A 19,569-nucleotide genomic window follows, 5' to 3' on the forward strand; every position below is an offset into this window, starting at 1 on the left:
TTAAATGCTCCTGATTCTCTCTGACCACCCAGCTCTTAAGCCACCTGTGACCCATGTAAACTGTTGTACTTAGCTGGGCACCAGATGTCCTGTAAGCAATGTTGAAAATAAGAAAATAATAGGCAGACACCGTTCACAGAGACTGTTTACTTTATATTAACATTACACACATTATATAAACAGTTTTCTGGGAGAAAGTGTTTTTTTCATGTCAGAGGTTAGTTGAGAATGGCCAAACTACTTTGAGCAGAAAGGATACCAACAGTATGCAACCACAGATTGCAAAAGAGCATCTCCAAACATACAGCTCATTAAACCTTGTAGCAGATGAGCTACATTCAATTCAAATTAATTCATATAGCACCAATTCACAACAATAGCTAAGTTAAGGCAGTCTTTAATTGAAGACAAAGACCCTACAATATTAGGGGGGAAACTCTAACAATTAGATTATCTCCAAGAAAAAGGCAAACGCGAGAAGGAAAAGTCCCGTTTAATAGCAGGATAACACTAGCAGAACCGAGCTCAGACAAAGGAATCATCTGCTGCAACCAGCTGGGGAGTTAAGGGAAAGAAAAGAAAAACAAAAAAGGTACAACATAGGGTGGAAGGAGAAGGACACCAGAAGATTTCCTGATCTGATAATTCTTGATATCTGATGTTACGTTCAAATTGCTGGGCCAGAATTTGGTGTACCATATTTTTCGGACTACAGGGAGTGCAGAATTATTAGGCAGGTTGTATTTTTGAGGAATAATTTTATTATTGAACAACAACCGTGTTCTCAATGAACCCAAAAAACTCATTAATATCAAAGCTGAATGTTTTTGGAAGTAGTTTTTAGTTTGTTTTTAGTTTTAGCTATTTTAGGGGGATATCTGTGTGTGCAGGTGACTATTACTGTGCATAATTATTAGGCAACTTAACAAAAAACAAATATATACCCATTTCAATTATTTATTTTTACCAGTGAAACCAATATAACATCTCCACATTCACAAATATACATTTCTGACATTCAAAAACAAAACAAAAACAAATCAGCGACCAATATAGCCACCTTTCTTTGCAAGGACACTCAAAAGCCTGCCATCCATGGATACTGTCAGTGTTTTGATCTGTTCACCATCAACATTGCGTGCAGCAGCAACCACAGCCTCCCAGATACTGTTCAGAGAGGTGTACTGTTTTCCCTCCTTGTAAATCTCAGATTTGATGATGGACCACAGGTTCTCAATGGGGTTCAGATCAGGTGAACAAGGTGGCCATGTCATTAGTTTTTCTTCTTTTATACCCTTTCTTGCCAGCCACGCTGTGGAGTACTTGGACGCGTGTGATGGAGCATTGTCTTGCATGTCCTGTACCACTGCTTGAAGAAGGTGTCTTCCAGAAACTGGCAGTAGGACTGGGAGTTGAGCTTGACTCCATCCTCAACCCGAAAAGGCCCCACAAGCTTATCTTTGATGATACCAGCCCAAACCAGTACTCCACCTCCAGCTTGCTGGCGTCTGAGTCGGACTGGAGCTCTCTGCCTGTCACGGCCCAGCGGCACGAGGGAACAAAGATGGACACAGGTGCAGAAACCAACCCGGAAGCGAGACGGTAGGGAACAAATGATTTATTTCCGCCCACAGGCAAACAAAAGCAAAAGCAAAGCGGCGCCACCACACTCGTGGCGCGTAGGATTATTTACGATAAAGAGGGCGACCTAGACACCTCTAGGAGACGGCTGAACAGCAGAGGCAGCGGGGAGGTAGAAACAGGACTAGGCAGGGGCCGGGGCACTGGAATAAGAGGAGATCACGGTCAGTGGGATCCAGCAGACAATCAACGATCCTCCACAGTTGAATTGAGTTGCCTTACTTGGTTTCAGGTGGAGGTGACAGGTGGGGCGGAAGCCCGGAAGCGGTCGAAGCGTGGGGAGGCAGGCAAGTGAGTGGTGGGCCGGCAGGCCACGTCGTGTTAGCAGCAGGCAGCCCAGGTCCAGGAAGGCGGGAGTGAGGGAGACAAGATCTCCACTCCAGGTGCTACCTCTGAGGACAAGAAAGACAAGTAAGACATCACACAGCGTCTGACAGAGTTATGATGCTCCACTCGACTGACATGGGGATAGCAGATACTCAGGCGATGAATGGTTGAGAGCGCAGGTCTGATATACTGCTGGCATGATTGCTCACAGGTGGTCAGCCAGGGAGGAGCAACCGAACTCCGCTCAAAGGAGGAGGGGCTGCTGTCGGAGACCTGCAGGTGCCCACCCAGACCATGACACTGCCCTTTACCAATCCAGCCACGGGCCCATCCATCTGGCCCATCAAGACTCACTCTCATTTCATCAGTCCATAAAACCTTAAAAAAAACAGTCTTGAGATATTTCTTGGCCCAGTCTTGACGTTTCAGCTTGTGTGTCTTGTTCAGTGGTGGTCGTCTTTCAGCCTTTCTTACCTTGGCCATGTCTCTGAGTATTGCACACCTTGTGCTTTTGGGCACTCCAGTGATGTTGCAGCTCTGAAATATGGCCAAACTGGTGGCAAGTGGCATCTTGGCAGCTGCACGCTTGACTTTTCTCAGTTCATGGGCAGTTATTTTGCGCCTTGGTTTTTCCACACGCTTCTTGCGACCCTGTTGACTATTTTGAATGAAACGCTTGATTGTTCGATGATCACGCTTCAGAAGCTTTGCAATTTTGAGACTGCTGCATCCCTCTGCAAGATATCTCACTATTTTTGACTTTTCTGAGCCTGTCAAGTCCTTCTTTTGACCCATTTTGCCAAAGGAAAGGACGTTGCCTAATAATTATGCACACCTGATATAGGGTGTTGATGTCATTAGACCACACCCCTTCTCATTACAGAGATGCACATCACCTAATATGCTTAATTGGTAGTAGGCTTTCGAGCCTATACAGCTTGGAGTAAGACAACATGCATGAAGAGGATGATGTGGACAAAATACTCATTTGCCTAATAATTCTGCACTCCCTGTATAAGGTGCACTTAAAATCCTTTAATTTTCTCACAAATCAACAGTGCGCCTTATGTATGAATTCTGGTTGTACTTACTGACCTCAAACGGATTTTATGTGGTACATAGTGCTCAAAAATCTTTTTAAAAAATGTTTTAGTATGACTTTGGTAAGCTATGAAGCTGCACCGCTTGATGGATTCTTGCATTATGGCTACCGTAGTCAGGAGCCTCGCAGAGTAACCTGGGTCCTAAATTCCATCCGCTTCAGGTCCCAAAGTCAAACGAACACTGAGAATTACTGAGAGCTAAAAACTCTTTATTCTTTCATCTTTAATAAAATGATCAGTGCTGCTGCTTTACCAGGCGTAACACTCAAGTTTAACATCCCGGCAACCATGAAAACTGAATTTATTCAATTTAACTGAGTTAGAAGTTAGCAGGAAGTTAGCTTGCTAGTTTCCACCTAAACATGATATACCATGTTCAGACAGATATTAATGAAAACATTAAAACGTACAGCTCTGCTATCACTTCCAACATAAATGAAAACAGAAATCTAAACAGCAGTGACTTGTGCTATGTGATTGCTAGCGGTACAGCTTTGTTAGCATAACATAAACACAGTGAAGATGGAGGATGAACGCTAACTTTTTTCCACTTGATAAAAGTTAACGTGAGGGTTCCCCCCATGGTTATGGACAAATGCAATCACATGGCAGGATGCTGTAAATGGGTCAAACTTCAGTCAGGAGAACAACTGAGATATTCCATCCACAATACAAGGTTAGTCATTAATATACTGCAACAACATGGGAATAGAGCAGCTGCGAGAGAATTCAACATGTATGAATAAATGGTACGGAAGTGGAGGAAGCAAGAAGAATGAGTTGAGTAAAGTTTGACTTATCTAACTGTTTTGTTTAGCTTAATGCGCCTTATGTATGAAAACAGACCCGTTCATAGACAGTGCGCCTTATAATCCGGATATTTTCTGGTCACAATTTGACCTATTAGTATCAAATAAGCATTGCTTAAATACTATGGCCTACCCAGGAATTGTAGCTGACCATATTCGTTCCTTTGTGACCACAGCCAGCCATTTTCTGATGCCGTCTCACAAACACACACACACACACACACACACACACACACACACACACACACACACACACAAGAACACCTGGAAGCTGTCCAGTACTATCACTTTTATTTACAGGCACTGCGTTGCTCCACAGGAGAATTTGTCTGAACTGGGCTGAGCTTGTTTGAGTAGGAGCATTCTTATGTAAGCACCTGTACAGTTTCTACTTGTCACTAAAGTAGCTGCAAAGACCCTTACCACGGCACAGAGAGCGAAAAGATAGACTTAACCTTCTACAAAGCCAAAAAGATGTTTTAAGCTATAGCAGCAGTGGTAATATTTTTGCACTTTGTGTGTCGAGATAGTAAGAATATGTTAAAAGTCTAAAGCGTAAAAAAAAATGTCTAAACATGCCTTTGGCTTAGTTGAGTTTTAAAATAATGATAAAGGATGTAGCCTTCCTGTCACGTGACACCTGGGATAGGCTCCAGTCCCAACTGTGACCCTTGGATAAGCTGAATAAAATGGATGGATGGGATAGTAATGCTAATAATCACAATTATATTAAAATACTCACATATCTGCTTTTTAAAATTTTTGTTTGTCTATTTGTGTAATTATATAATATCTCACTACATAATAGGGGTTGGCATGTTTTTGTTTGTGCACATTCATGGAATATGTGTTACAAAATAGCGTCAGAGAAAACACAGATGAAGATAAAGCTCATGTTTTCATTTAGCACCACTCTCTCTTTCTCTCTCTGTCTTACTTGCTTTCTCCATCTCTGTCTGTCTGTGGTTCAGCCTACCAGCACAGACTGTGTGACCAGCGACAGTGAACTTTAACATGTGCTGACAGCTAATCAATAGCAAATAGTGTTTTTTAGCTTTTAGGAAGAACTATTTATAACAGACTGAGCCATCACTCTCCAAAGCAAATCAGATATTTCCATGGGATGGACCGAATGTTGCATAGCCACATTTCACGAGAGCAGTATTTAAGGAAATGTTCAGTTTTTGTCCTTGCCTTTAAATTTAGATATGATAATGAGAAGCTATGATAAATCAAAGTCTGTAAAATCCATCCCACATTGACTCTGCTTTTTGCGTCCATTCATGCAGCAATATTCCTCTGGAAAAATATAAATGCGCATGTGCATGTGGGTGGACATACCATGAAGACAGATATGTCAGGAGCAGAGTGATAATGCTATTTTGATGCAAGGAGACAATCTACTGATTGAGAGAGAGAGAGAGAATTACCTCAGTGCCTCATCGTCAACATCCCTCCCTCTCTCTCTCTAGCCTTCTCCCTCACACTAATGCACGCATACTTAACACCCCACTCTTTCTCGCTCCATCGCTCCCCTTCGTCCTTTTCTACTTCTCACCCCTACTTTAAGTCGTTTCCACTCTGTTAATTTCCCCCTGCAGTACTTCCCTCACTCTTCATCTCTACCAACCACTGTTGTGGCAGCTGTCATGTCACCTCGTTTCACTAAAGAAGTGACTCTTTATAATCACCAGGTGGACTAAGTCAGAAATCTTATACGTGTTGACATTAATGCTGATGAGGAGTGATATTTGTTTGTAGCACCAGCCTGCGTATATCTGAGCCATCCACTCAGCCTTACGAAGAACCAGTCGATTTGTCGATCGATTAGCCTGCGAGTAATCCAGCTTCTGGGACAAATGGTGGAAAACGTTTTATTCTGTGCCCAGTCAGCCAGGCGCTACAAGCCTGGCATCAGCCAATCAACCAGCAATTTAAATCCCAACTGAATAGTGCTGTCTAACTGCTGTCGGTTAACCAGTAAACAGAAAACGTCATTCACTAATCTCACAGGAAATATGGTGCACAATAATATGTCAAACACATGCAAGTTAACTGTGCTAGATGCCATTCTGTCCAGAAATCCATCAGCCAATTCAACCTGTCCACAACATATAGTATAGCCAGGAAAGTCCCAAAGAAATTGTTAATTCTCGACCTCTGTCTCTCTGCATCTACATGTATGATGAACTCAGTGTCCTCACATGAAACACGTAGCAACAGAAAACAACTTCAGTGTCAAAGGCAGCACGCTAACTCTTGTTTCTTTTTTTTCATTATAATGTACTGTTGCCTTAAATTTGTAGTCTGTGTAGAACAAAGGAAATGCAAGCATAGTTAAATAGTCCCTCTGCATCTTGTGTACTGTTGCAACATAAATCACAAAATCACTGAATTAAGTAAGACACTTCCTTTTTCAACCACCCGTCAGGCAGGAAATTTGTTACCCAGACATTCAGTCATGCAGTACTAGCCAGTCAGCCGACCAGCCAAACGTCATCCAGCCATCCAGTCATCATCTCTGCTGCCTGCCCATTAAACTGGGTCAGTATTAACAAGACCCACGCCACTGCTGCGAGAGCTCCAGCCCCTGAAGCTGACTCCCTGTGACAGGGCTATGTTACATAAGGAAAACGCGGAGACTGTGGAGCCAGCGAGGCATCTCTGATGGATTTGTTTGTTTGCAGAGTGTCTCTGGTTCAAGATGCCTCTGCAGTTTAGGCAATTCACCAGCACATTTAAAAGGGCGGCCGCAGAGAAAACATCCATGGAGATTAATGCTGCGCTGTTGTGTCAGAGCGAGCATTAAGCAGCTCTTTTTTAAAAAAATAATGAATACAGCACAACAGCTTTTACAGAGCCTTAGTGAACTTACATTTTCTCTGAAGATATTTTTAGCCATGTTGGCTCTACTGTGGGCAGTTTCTGCCTTTGAGGTTACTAAATATGAGAATGGCGATTTGGATTTGCAGGTTAAAATGAAATTCTATAGAGACAATAATGATCCCCAGAGGATGTTTGGTAAAGACTCTGCTGATCTACTTTTTCACTGTGGCAGCAGTTATTAAAATGATTCTATGGCATTTTCTAAAGGTCTCTATAGGCTTATCCACTAAAATCAGAAATATTAAGCTGAATATGTCTTGCACTAAGAAATATATTAACATATACTAAATGGTTTAGCACATATTATTATACAGACAATTATTATCCCCAAAGGCAGAGTCCTCATTAGTTTGTTGTTCTCCTAAACCCCATCACACGGCTTATATTCCTGAGTGAAGTCAACAACAGTAACAAACAAATAAAGCAAACTTTAAAAAAGCAACTGAAAGTGTCATTATCCTATATGCCTACTCTAGGGTGTCTTGAAAGATGATTTCAAAATAAAACCTATAAAAGCCATGTGACATTAAAGCATCTTTGTGTGCAGATGCAGAAGCTTGCTAGATGCTAAACTTCCACCTGAGTGTTAACCACCACAGTAAGGATTTTTTCATGTTAAATTCATAGTAGGCTGACACAAAGTGCAAGCATTTAAACCTCTTGAGTGTATGATACTAAACATCTGTGTTAAAAACAGTTAAAAATTAAATTGTATAAGTAATCCTTCAGTGAATAACTGCATACATAAAATGTTAATAATAGATGGACTTAGATGCTAACTCTCTAATATTAAAAGCACTGAGCAGTTTTCACATCTCACAAATGCTATATATGTGTGTGTGTGTGTGTGTGTGTGTGTGTGTGTGTGTGTGTGTGTGTGTGTGTGTGTGTGTGTGTGTGTGTGTGTGTGTGTGAAAAGTATATGCTAGATCACATGAAGACAAATCTAATTAACTCTAATTCTGACATCTTTTCTTTTGCATATTCTTTATCTTTGGTCATCAGTTACATGACTAAAGAAATCTCACCTCTTTCATTTTTGTACCTGTGTTCCAGAAGCTATCATAAAATAGCTGTTGGATTTGTTATATCTACACAGGTCTCTGAACCTACTGCTGAACCAGCACCTGAAACTGTCCCCATCATTACTACCTTGTCAGCAGCTCCTTTAATAGTGTCTGCGGCCATTACAAAAGAACACAACAGGGATACAGCCATGTAAGAGTCTGCCATCACAGTATCCCTGACAATGAAACGTTATGTTTTGCACTTTATATAGAAAAGTGTGGACTTGCATGGTTAACAAAACTAAAGAAAGCAAAGCAGAGGTGCTGCTGGAGGGACTGCCATTAGGAAAACAAATATAGATTGCAGTGCTGCAATATTCAAAGGAAAATTTGTGTGGAGAGTGAAAGGAAAACACATGAAACAACAGATATAAAAATATTATTTCATTGCATAAATATATGGAAAAGGAAGAATTACATTTTAAAGAAGGAATCCACCATAAAGTGGCTGCAAAAGGCAAAGACCTATGGGAGGAAATGAACCTTAAACCCATCCTAAATATAGCACTGACGTGTGATGATAATGCCTGAGCTGCTGTGGCAGAGCCTAAGGCCCCTCTGCCTCCATGAACTCTCACTGGTCCTGAGACCTTTCTCCTCTGTTTCTATAAAAAACTCCAAATACACACAATGGACACACAGAGACACAGACCAATAGAGATTTATGAATTTGCTATGAGTATTGCATCCATGCACATGCATTAACAAGCACAAGCATAGTGTAATGCCACTACCACAACAACGCAATTGAAATAGTAAGGGAATATATTCAACCACTCTCTACACTCACATAAGTCAGGGATACAGATGTTTCACTTTAGATATTTCACAAAAATATTCCATGTAAATACAAAATGCTGGTTTTCAATGATGGTTTCATTTAGTGAGGAAAAAAGTCAAATGACCGAATCACCTTAGCTGGCTCCTTTTTGATGTGAGGACTAGCGGCTGTACTCTGAGCCTCTCTTGGAGGGCTGAACTTCTCACCATATCTCAGCCGCCCTCCAGAGAAAGCTCATTCAGAAATCTCATTCTTTCAGTCACTATCCAAACCTATCAGAACCGTAGGTGAGAGTAAGGATGCTGATCGACCGGTAAATCAACAGCTTTGCTTTCATTCTCAGCTCTCTCTGTACCACCAGTACAGCGTCCCTCTGTCTCTGTCCTCCGATCTCCCGCTTAGCTCATGCCTTACTCGTGAATAAGATCCCAAGATACTTGAACTCCTCAACTTGGGACAGGATCTCATCGCTGACCTGGAGTAGGCAGACAGGGAGGCATGACTCATTCCCACAGTTAAATTAATAGGCAGTGACTATAGCAAACGATGAGTCTGTTGGTTTGTAAGTTAATTTGGTACATTTGTTTCACTGCACTTCATGACACTACACTGTATTTTAAATGGTAACACATTTGGTTTACATTTGTTTGAGTTATTTGGCTCGCAATAATCATTTTTCCCTTCTTTTTGGAGCTACCTGTCTGCTGCTGCAGTCCTTCCTGGTTTAAGTAAAACAGAAGGCTTTGGGTCAGCTGGTTTAAATGCAGAAGCCAACCAAATGAACTGAACTATGACTGCATGGGGGGAGAACAGTGAGAATGAATGTGGTTTTTCATATTAATTTTAATTTTAATAGTAAGTTTAATCTTTCCTGGATACAGTGAAGTCCAATTTTTCCAATCTTTGCCTCTGCATCATTTGGCTGCTTGGTTTTGTACAGATACACACATCTAGAAGCAAATCTCCTATAATAATTTATTTACACATCATCATTTACCTGATGAAACATATTTATTTATTGGTTTATTCATTTGTTAAATGCACTCATGTTGTTTCATAAGACAGTAGGTAGACAGGCTATTTTGACATGAAAAAAGTATTTTCAGTACACAGATTAAACACTAGTGTATGTTTTTTTTTTTCTTTCAAAGTGTATTTTCTGTTTGGTTTGATATTGAAAAACAAAATAAACTTGAATATTATAAAAAGAAACCTGTAAGTAAAATATCTGAGGAGCATCTACTCACAGCCACCTGCATGCAGTCTGAAGTATGAACAGCTGGTGGTTACTTTCTTTATCAGACAAATTTGAGCCTAGAAGGATAAAAGCATAATAGCTACAAAATTAAATACACACAGACAAATATAGCGAATTTTATCTGTATTTTTTAGTATTATACTTTTATAAATGAAACTAATTTGAGTGGAAGGTAGACTTGTGTTTCTGCATTGGAAGGAGCTTCTATGAGTCATATTTTAGTCAATAAAACAACTCAATGAAAACCACTTTACTTGTCTTACAAACAGATATTTGTACCAGGTGTTTACACAGATTAATCTAACTGATCATGTTGAAGATGTAAAAATCAATAAGATCATGTAGTGCATATTTCAGACTTTAAAAAAAAGGCTTCCACTATAGATAAATTCTACTAAGTCTTATTTTGATGGTTGCATCCTGTTAGTTCGGTACTCCAGTTTAAAGTGTATTCTGCATTCTTATATTAGATTAAGAATATACTAAAGCAGCAAAATGATCTTTATATATAAAGCTGTGGTGTTCATTGCATCTCTGAATCTGAAGCTGATCTCTGTTTCACCTACAGTGAATGTGAGATTCAGTTCATACTGTATAAGATTCTGAACTAAAAGCACACTGAAAAATTTCATGTTGCACATGAGCATTTGGAAAGCTTAAATTTGTTGGAATGTTAAAAGAATTCCCAAATAAAAACACAGCACCGGATAATAAGAGAGAGACTGGAAAATGTATGTAAAAGCGATATTTCAAAAACATGGAAAACAAAAGTCTCTCAGTTGGACTACCCTGTTGTAAAGCCTTTGGGCCGTTTCCCTTGAATGGTTTTGATGTGTTTTGGTGGATGACTGCCAAGCCGAAAGATAACTGCCATTGAACCAAACAAACTCCTGATGTGTGACAGGGGAGGCCAAGCGGAAACAAACAACGCATCAAGTGCAAACCTCTGACTTAAAAATAACTCACTTGGACTTATTATTTCTGTTCTGCTCACTTAAAAAGGCAAAGATAATGATTTCACCAGTAATATAAAGCCAATGAAAGATAAATATATTAAAGATAATTATATCTATGATAACATATATATTAAATTAAACTAACGCCTGCCATTCCAGAGGTTAGATTAGCTCAAATAAATAAATAAATAAATAAATAAAATTTAGCTCTCAAGTGGGCTTCTCCCACATCTAATAGTTAACACATAAACTGCTGAGTATCTCCCACTTCAATTATCACATAGCACAAACTTTGACTTGGCACGGACGCCTGGAGTGTGTATTGTGTTGTGACTTCCTCCCTTCCACCGAATAACTGTCAACACACATCTCTGTCAGGGAAAAAAAGTCCAGATTCAGTGCATTTCCGTTCTGCGCTGCCGTGGCTAGCAGAGAGAGATTATGACGGTGCATCACTTCAGGGGAGGGTGATCAGCCAATCAGACTATAACCTGAGTGATCGTGTTATGCTGTATGCATCTGCTCATGTGCATGAGCAGCTGTGCTGTAACCCTGTGTGCACTGTCGGTTGACCTTGGAGTCTCCCTATGCTGGCACTCAGGATGTGACTCCACAAATAACTAGTGCCAACCATTGATTACCACTAGCACACAATGCTGCACAATACAGCAGAGAAAAAGGACAGGGACAGAGATATTGGCTGCACAGTTAACAGTTATTTCCCCGTCTCTCTGTGTGACTGTCTTTCTCTCTCTCACTTTCCATTACTCGCAGGCATAGCAAATACAATATTGGTTGGTCAGTCAGTCGTACACTATCAGGTTGTTTGAGCAGCACTGTCAGAAGGCATTTAAAAGCCACGCTTGGACCAGTGAATCTGAACAAAAGATGTTAGTGAGCTCTATTGAGCTTTATCTTCTCTGTAGCCAGCTGCCCTTCTCCAAAGACAGTGTCTTAATCAGGAAATATGGAGGGTAAAGGAATTAACTCGGTTCAGAAACAAGACTTAAATCTTTGCAGTTCAGCTGATTTCATTAGTGTCCTAGATCTCAGCCTACTGGCTCTCTGTGGCCATGTGAGGTCATATAGATGAATATTAAGCAACCAGCCAAACTTATATAATTTATAATCTTCTTTTACTACTAACCTACAATCCTTAGATTTATATTTAAGCTCTTGCTGGCAGTCATTCCAAGGTCCCCTGCAATGTTTACAGACACGTCCTCCCTAATTTCAGGAAGGCAGGCATGGCTGTAATGGAAAGTGACACTATCTAGCCAGCACTCTTACTTGCTGGAGGGCATTTTAAAGCTGTGGCTGTGGCCGTAGCCACCAAGATGAAAGTCCTGAAACCAAAATGCCTGATTATTTTCACATGTAAGCAAGGAGCTGCACGTTTACCAGTATGCTCGAGTGTTCTTTTCATTCTCAAGAGACTGGCAGCAAAGGATATGTGACTGTGGGTGCTGTTAGATCTTAAGGGAGAATGTACGGTACCATGTTTGAACTACTAAAAGCAGTTTCGCTATTGAGCTCAGTAGGACTCTACCGTCACAGCTATCAGTCTACAAAAGGGATGACAAAGTTTAAAATCCCTCGCTATAATCATTTACTCAAACGCACTCGGTGTATGGTGAAATTTTAGTATTTGTTTTTGTCCATGTTACTCTCTCTGATGGTACAATAGTGCTTTTTGTACGGCTAGAGAGAGCAAATAATGATTTTTTTTTTTTCAAGTAAACTATTTGGACTTGGATTAAATTATTTGAATATATACTCTCGAATATATACTCTGATATACTCTCGAATATATACTCTGATATATCTATATATCTATATATATAGATATAGATACATATCTATATCTATATATATATATATATATATATATATATATATATATATATATATATATATATATATATATGCTCTCCATACATCCGTTTATATCATCCAGTCTTACGACATAGTTTTATGACTTTAGGGAATGCTCAGACTGACAATAGAACTGTGGAAGATTGTTGTTTTTGCACAGCGGGAATCTCCAGATATGGAAGAAAACCATTTACAACATTATGTGGCAACACTGGCTGAGCAAATACAATCACAAAGTACAAGACCTTGTAGCTTTTAAAGCTCTGCAGTGTTCTGACATCTGAAAAGCCTCATGGATTATTTACTCAAATGGGACTTCCTGACAAGGGCATGGGTTCGGTTTTAACATTGACAGGAACACTGTTTTAGTCAAATACCAATATACATAGTAGTGTATGAACATGCTGTCTGTGTCTCCCACAAAGAGACATAGACACAAACACACACACAAACACACACAGCACTATAAAAACATTTCTTTATTTCAAGAATTTGGTAACTTGCCCGAAACAGCAATTGTAGGTTGCCACATTATCTAGTCAAGTCCTCCCTTTTCCAGAACAAATAGTTATCACAAAAATAAGCAAGCATTTTCAGAAAGGACGCAAACACAACAACATGCATAGACTATGGATGAGGACAGACTCTTAAGAATATTATTAGAGATGATGAAGTTACTGAGTTGGTAGCTGGGGCGAAAAACGGGGTACACCCTGGAGACGTCGCCAGTCTGATGCAGGGCTAACAAAAACAGACCACCAATTGCATCTTTTTGGACTGTGGGAGGAAGCTGGAATACCCGGAGAGAACCCACGCAGACACGGTGCAACCATGCAAACTCCACACGGAAAGGCCCCGGCTAGATGAGGGAGTCAAACTCAGGAAATTCTTACTGGATTTAACTCATTAAATTTATGTTTAAAACTACACCCAATCTTCTAATACATGCTGCTGTTTCTTTTTGAACTCATTGCAGAAACCCACCAAAAGCTGCCAGTTAAGAACTGCTCTGCAACACGGAGACAAACACACAGCTGGATATATTACATGTGGGAGGAAACCAGCATATCTGATGGGAACTCAGAGATACAGCCAGAACACAAAAGGCTTTTTTGCGAGGTCTCCTCACTTTGCTATTGTTGGTAGACTCTGAAAATATTCAGCATTATGTAAATGAGAGCAGGATTATATTGTTCTCAGAGAGAGTGATGAATGGTATTTTATTTGAATGCAGTCAAGACAACAAACCAGGCAAAGCCCACGCCATTTATAATAAAATCATCTTTCTGTTGCCACTTTACAGCAAAATTTAATCCATTTTTTTCAATTTCCATTTTATTTTTAAGCAGGAGAACCAAAGTGCGGTGAGCCCGCGGAGAAGAAAACACCATAGAAAATATACTCAAAATGGATGAAGTGAATTTACATTCAGAATGGTTAATTTCCTGAATGCAGAAGGTGCCGTTCTGTCTAATTAAAACTGATCCTTACTTATTTACTCAAAGTAATTAAGCACATATTTGCTGAAGAGCTTTCCTCTCACAGGGAAGAAATAATCCCTACAAACACCGCATGAAACAGCCCCCAATTCCCACTGATGACTTTAAATGCAAGAAAGTTGAGGAAAGATGGTTTTTGACTGATACCAGTGGAAAGGAAACACAAATTGGTAGAAAAAGAAGGAAGGCCTTAAATAGATGGACAATGTAGATTGGGAGACTCGACAGTTATGATAGACGTGGATATGACACACTACAACCAGTTTGTTGTGCTGAACTGTTGCTGTTTTAATAATAGGAGACATTTTCACAGTGAGGTTGTTCAGTTAGGTTGATGCTCAACCAAACTGCAGCCCTGAGGTAAACTACACCAAATGACCAACCATCTTTTATGCACTTCTAAAATTTGCAGCTAAAATATTCCAGTTTGTTGTTTCTCCAAACCACACTGAAGACTCCTCTTGTTGTACTTATATTTAAATAAAATCATTTCTGTTATGGTGATAACAAAAGTCGAATTGTTTGTGTCTATGTGCGCACTGATGAGGGCGCTCTTGAGAAATTAATTCAGCCTAAAATCCACAAATTCAGAAGTGTCATTTAGATAATTTTCAGCCTTTTTGCTTTTCTATTTTCATTCATATAATAAGCACAGAAACTGACAGCACAACTCATCTTGAAAAATTCTGAAGTAACTCAAGTTTTACAAGCAATGTGCTTGATTTCTATATCAATTTTAAAATTGTAAGAGTAATGAAAAAAAATAATGAAAGTTTTCAACTAAGAATGTATATCCGTATTCATGTTAACCTGCAGAGGGTAAGAAATGAATCCAATGTGGCAAAACTGACATTTAGAGGATTGCTGATTTACGGCAACAACACCACACCGTGATGGAGCCCTCTGAAACAAATTAAAAAGAGCCAGCTGTGACCCTCTTATAAACTACAATGAGCACGTAATTGAGGTGTCAACCCATAGCTACTCTATTTTGTTGGGCGAGACATGAAAAATGTCTGAGTAACACCTTAGCAAAGTTTTTTTTCCTCGTGTAGATTGACGTATAAAACACAAGATTTCATTTTACAGTATTGCTTAATCAATATGTAAATAAAACTGAATGTCAACAAAGCATAATCACAAAAGGAATGGTTGTATTGGTACAGTTAGTAAAGAAATGACTTACAATATGGAAAACCCCCATTCATCTTGTTATTTTTAAAACAAGCTCCCCTTGGGGACAAGGCAAGAAAAGGAACGAGATATTACACATACTACAAGTGCAATATGACTGTGGAAGACTTTTATCATGCATGAGAGAAAACCACAAGTCACTATACGAGGGGTCAGCAACCTTTCACATCCAAAGAGCCATTTGGACTCGGTTTCCACGCAAACGAAAACACTGGGAGCCGCAAATACTTTTTGACATCTAAAATGAAGATAACACTGTATATATTGTTTTTTACCTTTATGCTTTGTGTGAACAACTAAGGTGTGTTGCTTATGAAATCCTTGAGAATGACAGTCTTCATTAATCCCATGCAAACGTACACCTATCTGGAACAATCCGGACATATTACAAAACAATAATATGATAAACTTTCCAAATTGGAGTTGCAAAGGAATTAAATACTTGGAACATATATTGGAAGGAACAGACTTTATTTCATTTGACAGACTAGTTACACAATATGGGATCAACAAGAAACGATTTTTGGAATATCAACAAATTAAATCCATAGTAAAAAAGAAATTTAATCCCAGTGAAGCTGAATTACAAACACCACCAAGTGTGGTACAATTTTTTAGTCTAAAACCCCCCAAATTATTGTCTAAAATATACAGAACACTCTCTAAAATAGATGAATCAATATCCCTTCCTATTGCAAAATGGGAAGCAGATTTATCGATCAGCTTAGACCCAAACCTTTGGTCTCAGATATGCTTAAAAACCTTTCAATGCATCAGAAATCCCAGTTTGCAATTAATACAATACAAAATATTACACAGAGTGCACTATACTGGTCATAGGATGTTCAAGATGGGCTATACGCCTTCCAACAACTGCTCACACTGCACAGCAAATACACCGGACAATTACATCCACGCTCTTTGGTTCTGTCCACCAGTTCAGAAATTTTGGCGTGAGATATGTGAAGACTTATCAAAGTGTCTGAAATGTAACATTCCAGCCTCCCCTTTAGTATGCTTGCTGGGCAACTTGGATGAGGTCACTGCAGAAATAAACACAGCCCACGTTGTTTTTACGGCCATATGCATTGCCAAGAAAATGATTCTCATTAACTGGAGAAATAAAAATAATCTTAATTCTAACCAATATAAAAACCATCTAATAGATCACATTAGTCTTGATACAGCCTCTGCCATCACATTTGATCAATCCCTTTGGGCTCCTTTGATCGGCTTCATCACCTAGTGGGGGTGGGGGGTCATGGTTTGGTCCTGCCTTTGCTATTGTGGTTGATATGGGGGTAGGGACGGCCTTAGGGCGTCTGGGGAGTCCCTAGGGACGTTTTCCCTGGAGGGCCTAACCCGGGGGATGTGGCCATGACCTGTTAGGGGCTCTGGTGGCTCTTAGATGGTGTTTTCCTTGTGGCTGCGTACAGCGGAGATGGGGGAGGGTTTGTGCTGGAGGACGTTGGTTACTGGCCTGGCTGCCCCTGGGTGGGTCCGGGACGGGCGTGGAGGCTTGGGGGTCTGAGAGTGCTCCACCCCCGGTCTGGGGTGCTGGCTGGGCCTTGGGGGCTTGAGTCCTGGCTGTTGTGTCGCCGGAGCTGTGGGCGGGTGGGTGCAGGGGGGCTCAGCCCCAGTGCAGGGGACCTCTGGTGCATTGGCCCAACTAAGGGGCTCTCTAACTGGTGGGGAGGTTGTTATATCTTTACAGGTGGTCTCCTCTCTACAGGAGCTCACTCTGCAGGTGTGGGAGAGATAAAGGAGAGGTAGAGAATGAACTCAACCTGGGTGTCTATTGTCTTGTGTAGTTTGGGAGATGATTGGATGATGGGGTGGGTGCAGTTTTCGCTGGGGTGGAGTCGGGTGGGCTGCCCCGGATTCTGTGGGGCTGGGCGGTGCGGCTGCTGCGGGCTCCGGTCCGGATGGGCCTGGGCCCCCTTGCCCTGGTGGGTTCCAGAGTGTGGGGGTGCCTACTGGGGTCAGAGGGGGAGCTGGCCCCAGGGAGGGGCCGCTTGCCCCTCCCTTTCTTCCCTCCCCATCCTCAGCTGCCTCCCTATTCCTGCTCTACCACCCACATACGCAGGGCTTGGGGTGCAGGTATGTCACCAGGGTGCAGGGGAGGCACTCCCCCTCTGTCCCCTTCTGGCCGCCTGTGCCTCAATTTTATTCTGCAACCTAGACATCCACATTACTCACACTCTCACATAACACATACATATAGGGCCTTGGGGGTGGGCACATTTTACAGCATCCAGAGGATGGTCGGTGTATTCCAACCCACCTCTGGCGCTGGTGCCCTACCCTCAATTTTAAATGCATTTAGATACTAAGGGTTTTCGGGAGGAGCCGTGCTGCTCTCTGAGAGGAAGCAGGAACCATGCTCTCCTGCGTTTTAAATGCACTTTAGAACAGCACACAGCAACACTACATATGAGCGGGCGTAGGGAGGTTTGGGGTCTTCACTCACCCCGGCTCTGTTAGCCGTCAGGGCTAGGGGGCTGGGAGGAGGTGCTGGCCGTCAGATTGGGGTCTGGGATGCGGGGCCTCCCTGCTACTGCAGATAAGGAGGTGGTCCGCTTGCCTTCACCCCAGAGAGAAGGGTTACATCTCCTGGGTCTAGGTGCGGCTTGCCCCTCTGGGGACGGGGGTACCTGGACCTGGGATGTAGAGTATGTTTGGGGAGTGTGACTGTCTGTGCAGTGTCTATTTGTGTCTGTCTACACGTTGGGTGAGTGCCGAGTATTTGGTTGTGCATATGGGGTGGGAATGCACGTTTGTGTCCGCGTGCGCCTGTTCGTCTGTGTCTATATGTCAGGTTGGGTCTTAGACTCAACCTCTCTGGGTACATCTCAGGCCCTCCAAAGTACGGAGGCCTATCTACCCTCACCACATTCCCCGCCGGTGGCTGTTGCCCTCAGACGTTGGTGTGTTGGTGGCCCTTGTCGTCTGGGGCTGGGAGCTCATGTATGTACCGGCTCACTCCTGGTGGCCGATTGGCGGGGCCTGGCGCCTGTGGCCCGGCTGGGCCCCTTCCAGGGGGTGTGGTGCCCTCAGGCCTCTAGCCTCTGGGCCTGAAGCTCGGTCCTCTCTGGCACAGCTGGCACAGCGGGCACGCCACTGCAACCCCCTCTGGCCTCTGCTCCGTAGCTGCTGGGTGACCTCTCGTTTGGGGCTCTACTCAGCTCTTACCAGGAGGGTGGCACGGTCCCCCCCCTTTTGGTGGTCCTCCTCGGGTCCTCGTACTCTAGGACCTCTGGATATCTGGGGCCTGGATCTCCTCCATACCTGCTTCATGCCCTGGGGGACGGAGCTATGGCTCCCCACACTCCCTAGCAGATCGTTACATGGAGAAACCTTTGGAATACAAGCATGCTGATCCACACAGGTGTGCACACAGGTGTACACACGGGTGTTCACAGACGCGGACTACACCTTTCTTGCCTGCTGCCTCAAAGCACATTGTACGCTGTCTATCTTGCGTGCCGCACAATATCGTTTAATATTTAGTATCTACTGTTATCTACTGCTAGATAGTTTATTGTGATGGTGCTGTATTTATTATGTTGCTCTTTTTTTTGTTTGCTTTCTCTTCTGTTTTTTTTTTTCTCCATACAGGTGATCCAGGTGTTTTGTTTGTTTTTCTTTCTTTCTTCCCCCCTTTCTCACCATCTCTTCTCCCCTCTGGTTTTCTCTCTCCCTCTCTTTCTTTCATTCTTTCTGCCTGTCCTATCCCCCAGTCATGTCTGTCCCGTTTGTAAAATAAATACATAATTATAATAAAGGTCAATCAAATGGACCAATATGGCAAGGCCATGATGATCCACTTGGTAAAATAAATCCGCTTGGCATCTTTCTTGGCCTTAAGACGACAATTCTGATGGCTAAAGATCCAAACGGGACACACACACAAAAAAAGAAATCCTTGAAGTGTTACAGAGAAAATTACATTTTATTTATGTAATTAACACATTTTGAACTCTTAAAGAAATATAACAAAAGGAAAGTGTTAAAATCTCCCAATTCTTTTAATCTTTAATCCTCTCTCCCTAGCCTTGATAATCTAATGTTGTTATCCATTGTTCCTCTAGTGATTCAAAGTTGGTTTAGAATCTCATGTTCAGGACTCTCTGACCCAGGGACTTATTCTAATCATAATCTATGTGTGTAAGT

The 19,569-nt window shown here is 41.7% G+C and overlaps 1 long non-coding RNA gene across 1 annotated transcript; it reads right to left on the reverse strand.

Annotated features, from left to right (window-relative positions):
- Positions 1-1,554: 1,554 nt before the first annotated feature.
- Positions 1,555-2,703, reverse strand: LOC147320909 (uncharacterized). The gene is made up of 3 exons (XR_015131158.1): positions 2,104-2,703; positions 1,864-2,033; positions 1,555-1,784 (listed from the first exon to the last, which is right to left on the reverse strand). It is a non-coding gene; the product is annotated as an uncharacterized LOC147320909 (long non-coding RNA).
- Positions 2,704-19,569: the final 16,866 nt, after the last annotated feature.

Source organism: Aulonocara sp. 'chitande type north' Nkhata Bay, linkage group LG10 (genome assembly GCF_057382095.1).
Source record: "Aulonocara sp. 'chitande type north' Nkhata Bay isolate Kocher_YH1m ecotype deep benthic linkage group LG10, A_spYH_male_GT1.1, whole genome shotgun sequence".
NCBI lineage: Eukaryota > Metazoa > Chordata > Actinopteri > Cichliformes > Cichlidae > Aulonocara > Aulonocara sp. 'chitande type north' Nkhata Bay.